Raw genomic sequence first — 16,728 nt, 5'->3', positions numbered from 1 at the left:
ATGTAGAGGATAGTTCGTTTTTGTTTGTTGTTAGGGGAGATATTTTTCGAATTAACTTTAAAAATATCATTTAGCATTATATTACCTGTGATATCCTAGGTATAGCTATATTTGATTTTGAATGGTTGTTCAAATATTATATTGATTAAGTAATAATTCCTATACGTGAGTAGGTAGGTATGCAATCAGTACGTATTTAACGTACACCTAAATTAAGCGGTTTTAGTTTGGAATGTAGATAATAAATATTCAATAATTAATAGGGAAATTGCAATCCCTAATTAAGGGTAGTAAATAAATATTTCATTTGAATGAAAACCAATAATTTGATTAACATTTTTGCCGAAAATATACTTTCAACTCTACTTTCCGCATTCCGAAATTCATTTGTACCAAAATTGTCCAAATGAAATCATCAATCGTATAAAAATAGGAAATTCCAGAAATGAATCCCAAATGAATTTAAAGTGTGAAGTCGGAACTCGGTTAGAGGTCTTAATGAGGTCAGATTTAATATAGGCCACTTTATCTTAGACACGCTGTGCCGTCTCTCGCCTCGATTTTATCTTAATGATGAAACTTTATAATTTTGAGCAATTTTTCATTTATATCTCCTAGGCGTATCTAGATTTTTGTAATCATTTCACGGTTGGACTCTCGCGCTCTAAGAACTATTTATGAGGTAAAATAAAATGTACCACCAGTTATAAAATAACTGAGATTATCAAATAGATCACATTCTATCTAATGGCAAATTATATTGACTTAAATTTCAACATCGATATCGATAAGACATTCATAAATGAGCAATAATACAAGTATACAGGTCGCCAGATTTTAATACATCACCACAGATCTCTTCACGTAGATGGGATCTAGATATATTATCAGGTATACAAGGAACTTTAACACAATTCATCTCTAAGCTGCAAAATAATTTCCATATTCTTAGAGCAGCGTTTACAAACACGATATAAGAAGGCTAGTGAACAAATAAATCTTTGTGGTTAGATCCCAAAGTTGTAGTTGTTCCGGCTTCTAGTGAAGAATTATTTCAAAGCTTTATTGATACGTGGAAGGAAGTTATGTTCAGTGTGCGGTGTTAGATAGCCAATAAAAGGATGTTGAAATAAAATGTACAGTATAAAATGGAAACTAAACCTGCACACATAATCTTTATACTTAGTATCACACGATAATCATGTTAAGAAAGTAGTATTACATCTTTATCTATAAATATGAATCCCTATTTTCCTTGGTCACGGCCGCGGCGTAACGCGTGAACGGCTGGACCGATTTCGATAATTATTTTTTTATAATATTCCTAGGTTCTTATGAAGAGGAAATGTAAACATGTAGCACGGGGAAGCTGGGGTGGACCGCCAGTATTGTAAAAAACAATAAAATAAGTGACCATTAATTTTATAACGTAAAGTTAAACGTAAATATTCAAGAAATAACGATAAAAATATAAAGTAGATCTAAACTTTGATAGAAAATAATTAAGGCCACGTTCCATTATAAAAAGTACCATTAATTGAATTGAGACAATGGTCCCTCGAGGCCGCATAATCCGCGTATATTTAAATATTGAGCTTTTAGCATTAAGCTGTGGACTAATTTGAAATGACAACACTTTTACGCGAATTCTCTCGACTTTATTTGAAGAGAATTTGTTGAATTCAATTAGGCTGTCGCTATTTTAACGTTCATTATATAAAATTCACTGAACAACGGAACGGAACAAATGTTCATTGATAATGACAGTTGAACTTTTCATCTTATCGTATGTTTAGCTTTTAAGTATCTCATAACACATAACATTTCACATTCATTTGTTTACTCATACATCGTAAATAGAAACGAAATTTATTCAGTTAAATAAACATAACAAGTAAATAAGACAAATGTATATTATGCTTTTCAATATGCTTCAGTATTTTAATACGTTTCACAACACATTATAACAATTAATTAGTTTTATAATCTTTGCTTTGAATAATTAACATTAATAATTGTATTTTTGTTTCAGAGAGCGGTTGTATCTTCAGATATTATATAAGGTAAGCTCTAATGTGACGTTAACTCAGCTTGAGAGGATCATACGTCTTAACTTCACAATATTTTATTATAAGAATATAAATTACGTGTTTATAATATAAAGCTTATCATACATTTAATCGTACTTTTGAAACGTACTAATAATGTGTTTTATATATTACGATTACATAACTGGCTCTATAACCTAAGTAGAGTCATTCGAATCGACTTTACATTATTTTTCTGGATCGTACGGAATTTTCTGTCAATTTTCTTTGAGAGTAAGTAAATGCATCTTTCCATCGATATTTTGCACGCCTGCGGATATCCTAAAATATAATCTTTGCAATGATGTTTGTTAAAGTAAATTTATTTATTATCTGTGTTATTCTAAATTGCATGCCTTCCATTGCGGTGCATAATCTATGGTCTCTCTCTGCTCTGTGACATTAAAGCGACTGTATGTGTTCCCGGTATTTTTACTTAGAAATAAAGTTAATTATGAAGTAATCAGTGTTTGTGACGCATTAACCCCATCAATGTTAATAGAAATGTACATTTATTTCATACAATTAAATTTGCAAATGCCTACATTTGAATGCCTATTTTCCTTTCTTTTCCGTAATATTAATATCTAATAACATACCTACAAACCAGTTCCAATTTTCATTTCAATTATACGATTTGCTGTATATACTATCTCATTGTAACTACGAACGTAATTTATATGTAGTAATAGATCTATTGATGGTACACATTTGGTACAAAGCGTTTAATTGCAACTATAAATTGTGTTTGATAATAAATAGTTTGTATTACGCGCAGTACGATATAATCTTTATTTATCACATGCATATTGTATAGGGCAAATATGTAGACTTATATTATAGGTTATTTTATCTGTGCTAATAAATAAACTTTAAGAATGTAAGTATATTTTTTACATAATATATAGGAAGTATATACGATTTAAATTATTGTCCGTCAAAAGGTTTTGTCTATTATTATTAATACGTTTTAGTGCCGATTTTTCAATCCTTGGTTAAAATTTATCCGTCCAATAAAGTATTACAAGAACATAATATTAAAATGCCACCTGTAAACTGTCAAATACGGACAATTAGAATACATTTTTGAAATAGTAGTTTAATACGTTATTCGATGAATAAGATATAACCAAGGATTGAGAAATCAGCCCTTAAAAAAATAATTGAATAGAAAACTTCGTCCTTTTTAAATCTTATTTGTCTACGTAATAAGTCCAATTCAAATTTAAACACAATCTTTTTCATATCAAAATATAAAAAAGAAAATAAATTATGCAGATTAAAAATCTCGTAATGTATTTGCTGATGGTAGCAGATAACGTCTGACAGCGTCTACAATTCCAAAGGCATACATTTATCCATGTATAAAGATATAAATTTGTATACCGTGCAATGTTTCGTAGCGTACATTTCTGACTTAGGCCACTCTAGTTCCAAGGTACAGTCAGCAAACAAGATAAGATCGCTTGACGTTTACAAATGGCTGGCTGAACCTTCAATCGCTCGAGCGCTTCTCTACAGCGATAACATTATGTAAAGCGCTTTATTTGAAACGCTGTTTTAATTATTACATTGTTGCCACAAAGGACAATAAACCTTTGTATATTTTGTTCAGTTATGAAAAGGACCTTGAGAGTTCATTTTTGTGTGTTTGAATAATAAACATAGTTTTACTTAATATACTTTCTGTCGTGATTTGAGTGTTTTATGTACAAACTCAAACTTTATTAATTTACTGAAGTGATTATAAAAAAAATGCAAAATGGTTTTATGAACTTTGTGCACTCATTCATTCGAAATGGTTGTATAAAACCTGTCAATTTTGCCCTAATTTCACAAAATATAAATACTTATCAAAACTTCGATACCTTATCGTGTAATAAGAATAATTCTGTTCACTAAATTTAGGACGGACTCTTTGAATATTGTTCAAACTTCAAAGAGAAGTCTTTTATGTTCAGAGTAGGCTGGAAATAGCATTATACATTATTTGGCTGAAGAAAGGTGAAGAGTTAGCCTTTATCGTTAAAGTACCTAGTCTAAATTATTTATTAATTAGGTAGTAACATGAATATTGTGTGTGAAAACATAGAATGGTTTATTTTATCTGTACAGCGTTTTGGAATATGGGACTCTTGTTTTAAGGAATAAAGATTTTATGTTTGTTTTTTTTTTCTGCAATTGAACTAACTACTCGACCGTACTCTACTTTTACTGTTTTAGAACACAGTTATCGAGTAATATTAAGCTGTTATTTTATACCCGGTCATTCCGGGAGACAAACGATTAACAATACATAAAATAATATCTTTGGAAAAGATAAAGATATATCCCTGCGGCAGTCACTTTTTGCCACATCAGCTTTTCTATTATGTTACGAATATTTTCTTTTTTTGTATTTTTTATCTGTATAATGTTTTTTTCAGAGTTCCCTCCAATTTGTCGCTACGCTTTGTTGAAAATAATCTGCGAATGACATCCGCATCTCAGCATCTGATAACTTTGTTTTTGAACAACGTTTTTAATTCGTCTTGTTTAAGAAATATAAAAGTTTTGCAGTGTAAAATGTTGAGAGAAAATTTGGAAAAGAGAATTTGAAAAGATAAATTTTCGGGTGTTTTACTGTGAAGTTTGCCCTTTTTAAATTCAAGAAAAGTCTCTTTAAATAGTGAGGTATATAGCTATAATTACCTTACTTACTGCAAATTTTTCAACTGTAAAGTATTAATTGTATGTAATCGATTACGTATATATTTTCAATTGGAGCTAATAAATATTGTTTCATTGGAAAATCTGTAATTATATTGTCCTCCTTAAAGTCCTCCTATACTAGTGTCATTAATGAGACCATGAAAAGTGGTTGATTTTGGTATGAAACACTCCACGTTAGTAAGTATACCTACGATAAAAAAAAAACATCAATAATCATATTTATTAAAATTATTACAATTATTTATATTTTGAATAACAATAATAATTAAAATTATTAATAGTCTGACTCTACATTCACGACAAATTCATTCCTATTCATTCTTTCTTTTTTATTTAGCACGTGTCTCCATTTCTATTGCCACAAAAAGTTTCATGTCTAAATCTCGGCGTTTGTGTATCGTATAATCGTGGAGAGACAATGCAGAGGCGTGGAAACGGGTCAAGGTTCCTCGGAAATGGAAACTTTTGAATAATTCCGCGCAATAATATTTCCGCATTTCCGCCTCTGTTGGTAAACATGGAAAAAGGGTTTAGGCAGTGAATTTGCGGTAATTAGACTTCTTAATGTTGGAAAAGCTTTTAACTAAATAATAAACGTTGTAAGGATAATTAAATAGATGGTTATGATAAGAAAGTGCTGTGGAAATTAATTGGCCGTTTTGGAAGGAAAGCTAGTATGTATGTAGAACTAAAGGGTTTGATTCTCGGTCAAGACAAAATAAAAGTTTTGGTAAAAATAATAAAAAAAGCACCATTAAAAGTCTGTATAAAGACGTTATGCCATTGAGTCGCCCTATTCAAGTAAATCAATGTTGTAGGTATGCTTCCTTTTATAATTCATTGAGGATTGAATTTTGAACCAATGACTTTGGTTTTTAACGTTAAAAAAATGAATATTTAAATGGTTTTAATTTAACTAAATATTCAAACAGAAGAAAAATACGGGTTGTCTGTGAATAATGAAAGAGTCGTGAATATTATTATTTTTCATTTCGATGGAGATCGTACAATAACTTTTTATATAATTAAGAAATATTTTTATTTTTAATTTCCGTTTTCATCGTAAATATTTATTTATTAATTTTATAGCGAATGAGCTCAATAACATGATTATATTATAATATTCATGTTATTTTTTATTAAAAAATAATTGTAATGCATATTCCTATTAATGTAGATATAGTAATAGTATAGTAATGTAATAAAGTAAATGTACTACGGCAATTTTTATCTTATACATAAGAAGTTGACATTAAAACAGTAAAATGCCATAGAAATAAACATCATGATTAAGCAGTTCCATCAACGTAATTCTAGGCAATGAAGGAATACATTGCTCCACCATTGAGGCTTAACATTGCGTCGTTATTACTACACAAGCTAATGGAAAGCAACCATTAAGTTTCCGTTGTAGTCCCTTGAGTAGTTTTTTACGTATAAACATTGTAGTTAAAGGCTAGTAGGAACTAGGAAGTTTACTTCAGAATCAGAGAGTTTACTTCAAGTCACTATCTTATAAGTCGACAGTTTTTTATACTTCGAGACTCTACATCCTATATGAGCCGATGTTCCTTTATAGATTTTAGCATCAAATTATATAGTGTTGTAATGTAAATTTCTCTACTACAATAAAGTAAATAGGGTTATATGTTATAAGATGAGCTATCTGCTAGTAGGTAGTCGTACAATTGAAGCAATTTTGCAGGTTTTCCGAAATAAACAGTTTTTTTAATTATACAGTTGTTTTATTATTTAGATAGGTTCACATTTAAGATAATTTAAGATAAATTAAAAGCTGCTAGCCGTCCTACACAACACTTTATTTCATACTTCGAATTTATTTATATCCATAGAAATTTATTTTCATATTGATAGGTGCATATTAGACTGGGGTAGAAGCCTTTAAAAATAATGAAAAGATAAAAAAAATCGCAGTCGGATGAAACCCATTAGAAAAGGAGGGGAATATGATAAAAATGTAAGGAAAAATAAATTACGGTCAATCTGAGTTCGGGAAGCGGGAGGGAGGGAGAGCTTTTAAGAGAAAAAAATGGTTTCTCTCGATTTCCGACAAAACTACAAGTCCTATAGAAAAAAGTTCAATGGCAAAGTTGTAGGTAATTAAAAGTTCTACAACTTTTGTATTTACAATTTTTTCACATAACCCCAAAATTTAGGTGAAAAATTCAAAAAACCAAGTTTTTGGTCTTTTATTTTTATCTACTTCAAAATTTATTTTTTTTCTACGAAATTTGGTGGAAACTTACTTTATTATGTCCCAAATACACTGTAATTTATTTGATTGAAAATATTTATTTTTTCGCCTTATTTTGAATTAATACCAAAAAAACAACCTAATTTTCAATCGAAAAGTCACCCGTCAAAATATCAGTTTTTTTCAAAAACTTGGGGTGCCTTTTATTAATTGAAATCTCTACTTTCATATGGTGTAAAAAAAATAAACACCACCATAGTAAATGTTCTCAGGAAATGCATACAAACAGTGTGAAAATTAGCTTTTACTAAATCAGGCACACTTCTTGAACTCTATATCTTCTCTTGTATCGGCTTTTCGGTAATATTTCAAAAGAAAAATAATTATCTGTTCTAAGTTTAATATTTTACAGTATATTCAAAAGCAAAATGATGTCGATAAAAACATTTCAGGTAGTTCGAGAAGTGTGCCTGATTTAGTAAAAGCTAATTTTCACACTGTTTGTATGCATTTCCTGAGAACATTTACTATGGTGGTGTTTATTTTTTTTACACCATATGAAAGTAGAGATTTCAATAAATAAAAGGCACCCCAAGTTTTTGAAAAAAACTGATATTTTGACGGGTGACTTTTCGATTGAAAATTAGGTTGTTTTTTTGGTATTAATTCAAAATAAGGCGAAAAAATAAATATTTTCAATCAAATAAATTACAGTGTATTTGGGACATAATAAAGTAAGTTTCCACCAAATTTCGTAGAAAAAAAATAAATTTTGAAGTAGATAAAAATAAAAGACCAAAAACTTGGTTTTTTGAATTTTTCGCCTAAATTTTGGGGTTATGTGAAAAAATTGTAAATACAAAAGTTGAAGAACTTTTAATTACCTACAACTTTGCCATTGAACTTTTTTCTATAGGACTTGTAGTTTTGTCGGAAATCGAGAGAAACCATTTTTTTCTCTTAAAAGCTCCCCCCTCCCGCTTCCCAAACTCGGATTGACCGTAATTTATTTTTCCTTACATTTTTATCATATTCCCTTCCTTTTCTAATGGGTTTCATCCGACTGCGATTTTTTTTTGTTTCAAAAATTATCTACTCTAGTCTATATTTAGAGGGTATTAAGTTAGTAGTGAATATTTAGCGTTTCTCGTGGAATTTCCCAATTCCGAGTTTGGAATAATTCCGGGATTACGGCAATAAGCTCTCAACAGAGCACACGGACTTTAGCGTAAGTCAGGAAATGTGTACTATTAATAATTCGCGCATCTAGCTGCAAAATTCTATGGGGGAATTAGAATTTAGATGCATTATATTGGCGGTCATAATATATGAACTTTATTAAAAAAAAATGTTCATATAAAAATGTATTCCATTGTAAACTGACACGAGAATAAAGGAAATACTCAATTGAGTAAATTGTTACTAATAGCAAAATTGTGAAAAAATATATTAAGTTTTCAAAAATCTCACCATTATCTTGAAAAATATTGAATGAACTGAATTAATAACTATATCTATATCCCTCAAAGCCTCAACTAAATTTATGGCATTATAATTTTCGTTTACAAAGTAACAGATGTGCTGAACGCATAGCAGAATACAGGGGTAATTCGTAACCATTCCTGACCAGTAATATTGCTCTGGAATAGCCCCAAGTTTGAGCTAAGACACACAAACCGTTTACACAAATGGCTTGAACCAGTAATTTAACAGAAGCATGTGTTTACAGAGAGACCTGAATTTCTCTCTAGCCTTGCTTGTGTGTACTCTATGGTATTATATTATCTGTGCTTGTGTGCTCCGGTGTATTGGTCATAACACGTCGCGTTGTTGTGTTCGTGTAAATGTGTTTTATAAGTATGGAAAACCTAAGTATGGAAGTAATAAAAATTTAATTAGAGAATATATCACATAGGTGAATAAAAAATAGCTTTAATGTGATATTAGAAAAACTGAAATGTTGAGCACAATTATTACGATCTTAAAGTTTAGTAGTTCTAAATTTAAATCTTATATAAAAATGTACTTGTCAAGAGAGCCTATTACAGTATTAAGGAATATATGGAAGATAAAAACCCATGGAGGGTTGTCGCGTGAAAACCACAGGACAGTTCTTTGGCATATTATGATAATATATTATGATATTACTTAGGTAATTTGTAAAATTGTAAATCTGACATGGTTAAAAAGAGCAACTATGGAGTTTCTTGCCGATTCTTCTCCGTAGATACTGCTTTCCGAATCGGTGGTAAATGTTAAAAATATGTACTTAATGACGTTTCAAAAGTGCTTCTAGAAGAAGTCTAATTGAATAAATAAATGTTTGAGTTTGAGTTTGAGTTTAAAGTAGTCTGAATGTTTTATATCAGTGGTTTGTGTAGATTATAGTTGTATATTTGTGATTTTTTTTATTTTTTGTGCTTTTTATAAATAAAATAAAAATCGTGTAGAAATATTTAACGTCTATTTCGTTCCATCGTATAGTCTACATTTTCAGTTTTAAAAAGAAAGCCTGCCAAAACTCGAAGGCGTTACATTACTTAAAAAGATAACCTAATTCTAATCTTCTGTATACACATAAATAAGAAAAAGGGTATATCTAAATTCCTAACCATTTTCAAAGTAAAAACTTGACCCATTTCTGTCGCTCTGACGTGTGGGCGTGCCGGCAATTAAACGCTCCGGACTTTGATAAAAAACCATTTGATACGTCCAGTCGTCTCGGGTACACTGAGCCAATTTCAGAGATCATTTTTCTTGTGGCTCATCTCTTATATTGAGTCGCTTCTGAGTCTGTGGAATAACTGGAGATATATTTTTGGTTGATGTTTTGATAACACTGTGATAAGATATAAGACTGGGATACCTACTGTATTAATATGGCGATCTAATCGCTTAACAGCGATCTCTACCAGGCTGTAAAAGATAAAGTAAAAGGAAAAATAAATGTTATTAATTTTGCTACGAATCAAATTTCGATTTTTCTTCTTTGCTTGCGTGTTCACTTGTATACATCTGTATATACCTACACTTACTTATGTAGAGCTTATCTAAGTAGGGCTTTCGCATTTATAATTTAGATTATTAAACTTGATATTAGTACGAATAAGGCTGTATCATATTGCTGGGTACTAGGTTTTTTGTTTACATTCATTTTAATTAGTTTTGATAAACATATCGATTTATTTCCCATCTGTAATTTCCCATTACACATTTATACACTTTTTAAAGTTCAAATGTAAGGAAAATTGTGAAATCCCGTATGTGGAATTGAAATAAATCATTGGTATTGATGACGTAATGTGCTCAGACTAATTGCTTGTCACTCATTGGTCGATATCAGTGATTGCTTTGTGCTCGCATGGCTGCGTCCATTTGTTGTTTGTAAAAACTGTTGGGATATTTTAGATTAATCTATACTAATATTATAAAGCTGAAGAGTTTGTTTGTTTAAACGCGCTAATCTCAGGAACTACTGGTCCGATTTGAAAAATTATTTCGGTGTTGAATAGCCCATTCATCGAGGAAGGCTATAGGCTATATTATATCATCACGCTAAGACCAACAGGAGCGGAGCCACGCGGGTGAAACCGCGGAGCGCAGCTAGTTTATTTGTATGGTGATGACTTCTTCCTTGAATAGAAATAATACCTTATGGTTCAATTATTATTAGAAATATTAGATAGTGAATAGACAGTTAAGAGATATTTTATGGAGAGGTGTTGGAAGATTTCTTAATAAACTTACCTGTAAAGAGTCATCTGCCCGAATATCAACTATGTCCTGAAATTCGTATTTTTAACAAATAAATTTAGTATTAAATTTTTTATCATCGTTTACAGATAATTATTATAAAAGCTTATGTTTGCTTATAAAAATTTCAAAAAAAGTTCTTATAACATATTTGTAGGTACGTAGTGTCTCTCTAGTCGAACTCTAAAATAAAAAATAAAAAAATCATTCCTGAGCCAGGACTCCATTTATCGCAAAAAACCGGTTCTAGAACAAAAATATCATTCGAAAATATTTTAATTCAATAACCACAATACAAATAATTTAAATTGAATGAAACTAATTTGAGGCACACAAACCCAAATTTAATATAGTAAGTGGTTCCGAAACGGTTCAACTTAACAGACACTCCTTCGATTATATTTTCTAATCAATTAGGCGGCTTAAATCTTATCAATCGTAAGTAAATAAACCCGCTAAAAGCCACTCCATTATTGAAAATTATTATAGAGTTTTATTCAATGAGGATTTTTAGATTAAAAATTAATAATATTACGTAATATGGACAAGTAAAACTTGCAAATTATGCCTGTCTATAAATTCAAAAGATAATTTTAGTTTTTTGTTGTTATGTTTGTTAAAAAATACCTACTTAGACGGTAGAATAATAAAATATAAAACATAATGAAAAACAAGGACCTCAACTAGGTTTCTATCATAGCACTATTCACTATATCTAATAATTACCAAAGGTGACTAACACAGCATTAACAGATTTCTATAGTTCAAAGATTTGTACATATTTTCAATTGAAAAACTCGAATATTATTCAACTACACAGGTACCGTAATATCTACCTACGTTCGTATCGAAGTAATCTTTTGATTAACAGCTTTACAATCTATTTAATATACCACCGTACATTACTATGTAATTTAAGCTACTGCCTAAATTCAAATATTCCAATAATCCAATATGTGCACAAGGTTGTCCTTCAAGCAATTATAGGTTAATCAAAGATTCCGCCGACCGCTGTCAGCTCTAATACCCAATTAGAGATCCCTGAAGACTTGCTGAATTAACATGTTGAATATGCCAAAATAGCAATAATTTCATGTGAATATATAATGAAAGTCTTAAATGTACAAATACAGTTAACAATATAGTTAACCGATTAACATAGCCTACAGCGGTATAACGAAAAAGAAAATGCTTATGAGTCGTAATAAGATTCACAGGAAGACAATTTCAACAATATAGCCGTAGTCGTCATGTTACAACGCATTGTGGAAATAGAGTTTAACATTTTATATCTACATGTTTCAATACGAGAGATGTCTAAACTTTAACTTTTAAAAATAACGCTCTTGTAATATGAACAGTTTTTCTACCCAATACATATATTTAACAATCGTATAGTTCGCTATTCTAATCAACAGACATATTATAATGTACTTACCGTTGAGTTAGTTAGGTAATCCATATTTTTGTATTTAAAATATGTAAATGAACAAAGTTTATATACGTACGTTTGGATTTCACAATCCAAAATAATGCACATTCAAAAATAGAACAATTACAGCGAAAAGGACCTCCCAGGCGTGCCGTGTGCTCCTAATTGTATGACATTCTGTCTGTATGTAAATGTATTCACACAAAGGTTTATTCTCTTTGTGAACCTTTGCTAGCGATGCGGCCGAAATTTCCGCCAGGTAATATGTGAATTCTTTTAGAAAGGGGTTTTGTATATGAAATAGAATTAGGAAGGCTGAATCTTAAAACGTTTTGAAGGAACGAAGGATGCTTGGTATATATAATAACGGTTCCTTAAAATTTTAGATATAATATAATTACTAAGCTTTTAATAATGTTAAAGAAATTATAAATAAACTGAATAAACGAAAGGAATTGTTTTATTTGCGGTATGATAATAATACACAAAATGAAACAATGGTAGCTGATTCCCTTTAAACATTTGCGTTCTTACAATGACAATTTAAATGTAGCTCAAAAGTTGAACAGATTATGCATATTTTGTATTAAAGATAAGAACTATGATTTTACTTTTTCAGGTCGAGTCAAAATGCTTTACATCAATTTATGTTAAAAATTTCCTCTTCAACACAATATTAGAGCAGGCTCCAAGGAGATGTTCGTTTGCAAAAATAGCGGACCTAAATATGACTTCTGATATATATTGTATAGGTCCCAGACATCCTATAGACAGATGTTGCCAACCAGTTTTGTCGTCCCCCTGCCCGCACCCCGGTAATTAAATATGGCATACAAAGAAAAAAATAAAAATTTCCAAAACATGCCGTGTGGGGTATCAAATGAAAGAGCTTATTGAGTAGATTACGAATATATAGCATACTATATACATTTCTTACACTTTCTCTAAGATTTTTTAGAAAATTTACAAAAATGGTCCATTTTTGAGTTAACTTTAAACCACTATAGATTGAAAACTCATGAATATATTTTTTAAATTATTATTTTAAATAATTAACAATAGTCCATTGTTTATGATTCAATAGTTCGTAATATAATATAAGTGAGCTATGTGGTGGATTTGATGAAAATAACTATATACTATATGAACTTGAAAATATACTCGCCATCTTTGAATGCTCCCCCCACTCCCCCATGCAACTACTTCACTGTACGAAATATTGAATCGTAAACAATGGACTATTGTTAATTATTTAAAATAATAATTTATAAAATATATTCATGAGTTTTCAATCTATAGTGGTTTAAAGTTAACTCAAAAATGGACCATTTTCGTAAATTTTCTAAAAAATCTTAGAGAAAGTGTAAGAAATGTATATAGTATGCTATATATTCGTGATCTACTCAATAAGCTCTTTCATTTGATACCCCACACGGCATGTTTTGGAAATTTTTATTTTTTTCTTTGTATGCCATATTAAATTACCGGGGTGCGGGCAGGGGGACCACAAAACTGGTTGGCAACATCTGTCTATAGGATGTCTGGGATCTATACAATATATATCAGAAGTCAGATTTAGGTCCGCGATTTTTGCAAACGAAACTCCACTGAGAGTCCGGTCTATATAGTATGTTTGATTTGTATGTAGTTATGTTTACATAAGTATATTCTGTGAAAAGCATCGTACAAAGAATGTAGAATCATTGACATAGAAACAATTGCAGTGTTGTTTATAACGAGATGCGTTTGTCGAACAAATTGACAGGAAGCACAAAAGGCTTTGTATGCACTTATGTTGCAATTTATATAGGGTTTCGAATTTCGATTGAATAAAAATAAATAGATATTATGTATATTATATAAACTGTAGAAGTACTTACGATTTATATTATAAAATATATGTATTTTTTTTTTCAACAAAATAGGAATCATACATGCAGAATAGAGCCAACGAACATAGTACTATTGTCTATTTTACTAGTTACTACATATCGGATATTCATTTTTGTATATATTGATGTTGATTATTCGAATCCCTTTTCAAAATTACCGAGTAAAATATTATAATCGGAATCGAGTATTGATGAAGCACTCAACTCGATATCTCGATTGTAAACAAGGGATTGTCTAAATTAATTATGAATTGGAATTATCGACGAGTTCGGTTATTATTGAATGTTCAAAACAATATTCGTATTTATGTATGTATGTTGGAAATTTATTTGATTTGTGGAGAGATATTTAGTGGTTTATTGAATTATAGATTCTTTTGTAAACATACCTACATTGATTCATATTTTATCGATTTTTATGTGATATACAAATAACAGAATATATAAGCTGACAATACTTTCACAGATACTTTCATAGACCTAGCTTTGTGAATTTTTCTATGCAGTTGTGATATCACTTGTCTTGGATTTTCTGTTATTTGTTTTTTGCGTGTTATGTCCTAAAAAAGTACATCATTCCATAAATAATACATTCATTATGTGCAAGCAAAAGCATCACATGTATTAAACAGTCACCACCGCCCGTAAATACACATCACTGCTGACCTTTTATAGACATAAAGGCACTTCTAGTAGTTTTCTAAACAAATAAGGAAATCTGTACTAATAAAAAAAAAACATTTCCTTAAAACTCTTCTAGCATTTAGCTGTTTAACAAATCGTCGTTGTTTGACGCCAAAAAAACGAGTATAAACCGTATAAACCCGCGAATACACCAAAATTGTATCCGTTTTAGTGTAAAATGGACACAAATTGTCCAGACATGTCCACGGAAGTCTCATTACCATAATTGCAGTTAAATTCAGCAATTTACATGAGGCTGGTAGCGGCTACTCGTGATATAATCCAGCCATAATTTGCGTGTTAATGGCTTGGATTTGTACGAATTATTGCATTTAGGAAGAAAAAAATATTGTTGTTTATAGTCATTCTTAAAAATTGTGTTATTAGAAAACCTCTATGGAAAAGATGACCACTAAATGTACCATTAAAAGCTGCTCTATAAAATAACTACATGTTTTATTTATTATCTAAACTTCAACTCCTTTTACAAATTTTGTAAAAGTTTTTCTACACGTGTTGGATTTTCATTTGATTTTTTTTTGTTGGACATTCAAACAATATTTTGTTGTAATACTGCTGGTCATATATAGGCTTCTTTAAAACTATGTCATGTAGTTCGTTTTATTTTATTCCTCTATAGGAATCTATAATTCTAATGAATCTATAACTGTAAAGAAGAATTACATACACAGTTAGTTTCAAATTATATTCGAAATAGAAATACACACAATACACAGACACAATATACCAATTTTCATATTTGCAATATAAATAGAACATCAACTTTGAATAAACCCAAGCCTGCATCATTACTCTAATCTCCATCTTATCACATTTGCATCGATGGTCTTTTAAATAAATCAATACCACAAGTTAGCGACAGCACTTCGACACTTTGGCATCGCGCCATCCATCGATCCGTTATTATTGACTCGAGGAAGTAGGGCAGGCAGGCTCGGGCGAAACCGCGTAATGTATTATTTGCTGAATTGTAACCACGTAAGGTTTAATGCGTTATGCATTACGTGGTGCGTGGTGCAATTATTTGAGCTATTAATTGGAGAGTTTCATGTTTTTGTTGGAGGTAAAAGGTATGTAAACAAGCGGATATTATAGTTTTATTTTTATTGTTCATAAAATATTTTCATGTGTAAAATAAAGGGTGAAATGCTGTTCTATGCGGAATAATTGTGTGTTGCTTTCACGGCTAAAGCGCTGAATTAATTTTGATAATATTTAACTATTATGTCAAATACAAGGTTACAAATGTAGTAGTTTCACTTTTCAAAAAATTACCCTTTTAAAGAGAATAAGGCGATATAAGAAACGATATCAGTGCTACTATAACATACGTAGTTCTTGTTATTTCCTTAGTATAACATAACTAAAGGAATATTGTCCCTTGCTTATTTCTAACTACACTGCTGACATGAAAATTGTTATTGTTAGAGAAGTAATAAAGCTGTTCTGAGACATTTGTCGCATCTGTTTCTATGAGACTTCGGAAATGAAACAATACATGAAATGCGATTTCTGTTGTTGTTAATAATTATTATGTTTACTATCATGTACTTACTGGCGTTTGTTGCTACATTGGATATTTTTCTGTAACAGAATTTTAATAGAGATGACGCTGTAAAGACAAACAATTTAACCACTCGGTTAAAAAAAATTGGAGTTCCTACTCCTAACCACATTAATCGTTAAGAAAATGTTCTATCAAAAATTTTAAGGCTGTATTACGAAAATTACGCGGTCACAGATAATATATTATATTATTTTTAAATAGATTATAGACCGGGAGATACTGACACAAAATTTCGAGTCATTTGTAACAGGATGGCGGTTCTACAGGGGTCTTAGTACGCAATGATAAAAAGAAAAATGATGGTGTGATCGCTGGTATCGGTGGTTTAGTCGCGTGGGCGTTAGCCGAACTCGTCGGAAAAATAG

General features: G+C 30.4%; 1 protein-coding gene across 1 annotated transcript in view; it reads left to right on the top strand.

The window, feature by feature from the left end:
* cpx (synaptic transmission protein complexin) overlaps positions 1-16,728 on the top strand; it is a 182,867-nt gene that overhangs the window by 12,584 nt on the left and 153,555 nt on the right. The window contains exon 2 of the mRNA XM_090115275.1: positions 2,033-2,063. The gene's annotated coding sequence lies outside the window, so the exon portion shown is untranslated. The remainder of the gene's footprint in view (positions 1-2,032; positions 2,064-16,728) is intronic.

This window comes from Colias eurytheme, chromosome 23 (assembly GCF_061535395.1).
Source record: "Colias eurytheme isolate Ceu_HAF_F1 chromosome 23, ilColEury1 Martin Lab GWU primary, whole genome shotgun sequence".
In the NCBI taxonomy this organism is placed as follows: domain Eukaryota; kingdom Metazoa; phylum Arthropoda; class Insecta; order Lepidoptera; family Pieridae; genus Colias; species Colias eurytheme.
This window is presented reverse-complemented; position numbering and strand designations above follow the sequence as displayed.